Source organism: Triticum dicoccoides, chromosome 3B (assembly GCF_002162155.2).
Source record: "Triticum dicoccoides isolate Atlit2015 ecotype Zavitan chromosome 3B, WEW_v2.0, whole genome shotgun sequence".
Taxonomy (NCBI): domain Eukaryota; kingdom Viridiplantae; phylum Streptophyta; class Magnoliopsida; order Poales; family Poaceae; genus Triticum; species Triticum dicoccoides.
Genome location: NC_041385.1, coordinates 77,229,780 through 77,234,791, shown reverse-complemented (window position 1 = coordinate 77,234,791; position 5,012 = coordinate 77,229,780).

Genomic DNA, 5,012 nt, shown 5'->3' with positions numbered 1-5,012 from the left:
GCCGTTTTGGGGTCGCGAAGTGATTTCCATGCTTGTTGAACCCCAAGGTGCGCTTACGTTTACGTCATCAACACTGACAATTTTGGCCGATTCTGGCCCGTTTTGTGGACTATTACTCACTGTTTTGGGGTCTCATAGTGACATCCACGATTAACGAACCTTGGGGTGCGTTTATGTGTCGGTCACAAACACTCGCAGTTTTGGCCGATTCTGGCCCGTTTCATGGACTATTACTCACTCTTTTGGGGTCCCGGAGTGATTTCCATGATTAACGAACCCTGGGTGCGTTTACGTGCCGGTCATCAACAATCGCGGTTTTTGTCGATTCTGACCCGTTTCATGGACTATTACTGACCGTTTTGGGGTCCCGAAGTGATTTCCATGCTTGTAGAACCCCAAGGTGCCCTTATGTGCTGGTTATCAACACTCACAGTTTTGGCCGCTTCTGGCCCATTTCGTGGACTATCACTCACTGTTTTGGGGACCCGGACTAATATCCACGATTAACGAACCCTAGGGTGCGTTTACGTGTCGGTCATCATGACTTGCGGTTTTTGTCGATTCTGACCCGTTTCGTGGACTATTACTTACTGTCTTGGGGTCACAATGTGATCTGCATGCTTGTTGAACCCCAAGGTGCGTTTACGTGTTGGTCATCAACAATCATAGTTTTGGCTGATTCTGGCTCGTTTCGTGGACTATTACTCGCTGTTTTGGGGGCCCAGAGTGATTTCGATGATTAACGAACCCTGGGGTGCGTTTACTTGTCGGTCATCAACACTCGCGGTTTTTGTCGATTTTGATCCGTTTCGTGGACTATTACTCATCGTTTTGTGGTCACAAAGTGATTTCCATGCTTGTTGAACCCCAGGGTGCGCTTACGAGTCGGTCATCAACACTCATAGTTTTGGCCGATTCTGGCCGCTTCGTGGACTATTACTCACTGTTTTGGGGTCCCGAAGTGATTTCCATGATTGTTGAACCACAAGGTGCGCTTACGTGTCGGTCATCAACACTAACAATTTTGGCCGATTCTGGCTCGTTTCATGGACTATTACTCACTGTTTTGGGGTCCTGGAGTGATTTCCATGATTAACGAACCCTGGGGTGCGTTTACGTGTCGGTCATCAAGACTCGCGGTTTTTGTTGATTCTGACAAGTTTCGTGGACTATTACTCACTGTTTTGGGGTCACAAAGTGATTTCCATGCTTGTTGAACCCCAAGGTGGGCTTACGTGTAGGTCATCAACATTGACAGTTTTGGCCGATCCTGGCCCATTTCATGGACTATTACTCACTGTTTTGGGGTCTCGGAGTGACTTCCACGATTAACGAACCCTGGGGTGCGTTTACGTGTTGATCATCAACACTCGCAGTTTTGGCCGATTCTGCCCTGTTTCATGGACTATTACTCACTGTTTTGGGGTCCCACAGTGATTTCCACGATTAACGAAACCTGGGGTGCGTTTACGTGTCGGTCATCAACAATCGCGGTTTTTGTCGATTCTGACCCGTTTCATGGACTATTACTCAACATTTGCGGGTCCCGAAGTGATTTCCATGCTTGTCGAACCCCAAGGTGTGCTTACGTGACGGTCAACAACACCCATAGTTTTGGCCGATTCTGGCCCATTTCATGGACTATTACTCACTGTTTTCGGGGCCCGGAGCGATTTCATTGATTAACAAACCCTGGGGTGCGTTTACGTGTCGGTCATCAAGACTCGCGGTTTTTGTTGATTCTGACAAGTTTCGTGGACTATTACTCACTGTTTTGGGGTCAAAAAGTGATTTCTGTGCTTGTTGAACCCCAAGGTGGGCTTACGTGTAGGTCATCAACATTGACAGTTTTGGCCGATCCTGGCCCATTTCATGGACTATTACTCACTGTTTTGGGGTCCTGGAGTGATTTCCACGATTAACGAACCCTGGGGTGGGTTTACGTGTCGGTCATCAACACTCGCGGTTTTTGTCGATTCTGACCCGTTTCATGGACTATTACTCACCGTTTTGGGGTGTTGAAGTGATTTCCATGCTTGTCGAACCCCAAGGTGTGCTTACGTGACGGTCAACAACACCCATAGTTTTGGCCGATTCTGGCCCATTTCATGGACTATTACTCACTGTTTTTGGGGCCCGGAGCGATTTCATTGATTAACAAACCCTGGGGCGCGTTTACGTGTCGGTCATCAAGACTCGCGGTTTTTGTTGATTCTGACAAGTTTCGTGGACTATTACACACTGTTTTGGGGTCACAAAGTGATTTCCATGCTTGTTGAATCCAAGGTGGGCTTACGTGTAGGTCATCAACATTGACAGTTTTGGCCGATCCTGGCCCATTTCATGGACTATTACTCACTGTTTTGGGGTCTCGGAGTGACTTCCACGATTAACGAACCCTGGGGTGCGTTTACGTGTTGATCATCAACACTCGCAGTTTTGGCCGATTCTGCCCTGTTTCATGGACTATTACTCACTGTTTTGGGGTCCCACAGTGATTTCCACGATTAACGAACCCTGGGGTGCGTTTACGTGCCGGTCATCAACACTCGCGGTTTTGGTCGATTCTGACCCGTTTCGTGCACTATTACTCACCATTTTGGGGTCGCGAAGTGATTTACATGCTTGTTGAACACCAAGGTGTGCTTACGTCTCGGTCATCAACACTGACAGTTTTGGCCGATTCTGGTCCGTTTCATGGACTATTACTCACTGTTTTGGAGTCCCGGAGTGATTTCAAAGATTAACAAACCCTGGGGTGTGTTTACGTGCCGGTCATTAACACTCGCAGTTTTTGTCGATTCTGACCCGTTTCGTGGACTATTACTCACTGTTTTGGGGTCCTGGAGTGATTTCCATGATTAACGAACCCTGGGGTGCGTTTACGTGTCGGTCATCAACACTCGCGGTTTTTGTCGATTCTGACCCGTTTCATGGACTATTACTCACCGTTTGGTGGTCCCGAAGTGATTTCCATGCTTGTCGAACCCCAAGGTGTGCTTACGTGACGGTCAACAACACCCATAGTTTTGGCCGATTCTGGCCCATTTCATGGACTATTACTCACTGTTTTCGGGGCCTGGAGCGATTTCATTGATTAACAAACCCTGGGGTGCGTTTACGTGTCGGTCATCAAGACTCGCAGTTTTTGTTGATTCTGACAAGTTTCGTGGACTATTACTCACTGTTTTGGGGTCAAAAAGTGATTTCTGTGCTTGTTGAACCCCAAGGTGGGCTTACGTGTAGGTCATCAACATTGACAGTTTTGGCCGATCCTGGCCCATTTCATGGACTATTACTCACTGTTTTGGGGTCCTGGAGTGATTTCCACGATTAACGAACCCTGGGGTGGGTTTACGTGTCGGTCATCAACACTCGCGGTTTTTGTCGATTCTGACCCGTTTCATGGACTATTACTCACCGTTTGGGTGTCCCGAAGTGATTTCCATGCTTGTCGAACCCCAAGGTGTGCTTACGTGACGGTCAACAACACCCATAGTTTTGGCCGATTCTGGCCCATTTCATGGACTATTACTCACTGTTTTTGGGGCCCGGAGCGATTTCATTGATTAACAAACCCTGGGGTGCGTTTACGTGTCGGTCATCAAGACTCGCGGTTTTTGTTGATTCTGACAAGTTTCGTGGACTATTACTCACTGCTTTGGGGTCACAAAGTGATTTACATGCTTGTTGAACCCCAAGGTGGGCTTACGTGTAGGTCATCAACATTGACAGTTTTGGCCGATCCTGGCCCATTTCATGGACTATTACTCACTGTTTTGGGGTCCCGGAGTGATTTCCACGATTAACGAACCCTGGGGTGCGTTTACGTGCCGGTCATCAACACTCGCGGTTTTGGTCGATTCTGACCCGTTTCGTGCACTATTACTCACCGTTTTGGCGTCCCGAAGTGATTTCCATGCTTGTTGAACCCCAAGGTGTGTTTACGTGTCGGTCATCAACACTGACAGTTTTGGCCGATTCTGGCCCGTTTCATGGACTATTACTCACTGTTTTGGAGTCCCGGAGTGATTTCAACGATTAACAAACCCTGGGGTGCGTTTACGTGCCGGTCATTAACACTCGCAGTTTTTGTCGATTCTGACCCGTTTCCTGGACTATTACTCACTGTTTTGGGGTCCTGGAGTGATTTCCATGATTAACGAACCCTGGGGTGCGTTTACGTGTCGGTCATCAACACTCGCGGTTTTTGTCGATTCTGACCCGTTTCATGGACTATTACTCACCGTTTGGTGGTCCCGAAGTGATTTCCATGCTTGTCGAACCCCAAGGTGTGCTTACGTGACGGTCAACAACACCCATAGTTTTGGCCGATTCTGGCCCATTTCATGGACTATTACTCACTGTTTTCGGGGCCCGGAGCGATTTCATTGATTAACAAACCCTGGGGTGCGTTTACGTGTCGGTCATCAAGACTCGCGGTTTTTGTTGATTCTGACAAGTTTCGTGGACTATTACTCACTGTTTTGGGGTCACAAAGTGATTTCCATGCTTGTTGAACCCCAAGGTGGGCTTACGTGTAGGTCATCAACATTGACAGTTTTGGCCGATCCTGGCCCATTTCATGGACTATTACTCACTGTTTTGGGGTCTCGGGGTGACTTCCACGATTAACGAACCCTGGGGTGCGTTTACGTGTTGATCATCAACACTCGCAGTTTTGGCCGATTCTGCCCTGTTTCATGGACTATTACTCACTGTTTTGGGGTCCCACAGTGATTTCTACGATTAACGAAACCTGGGGTGCGTTTACGTGCCGGTCATCAACACTCGCGGTTTTGGTCGATTCTGACCCGTTTCGTGCACTATTACTCACCATTTTGGGGTCGCGAAGTGATTTACATGCTTGTTGAACACCAAGGTGTGCTTACGTCTCGGTCATCAACACTGACAGTTTTGGCCGATTCTGGCCCGTTTCATGGACTATTGCTCACTGTTTTGGGGTCCCGAAGTGATTTCCACGATTAACGAACCCTGGAGTGCGTTTACGT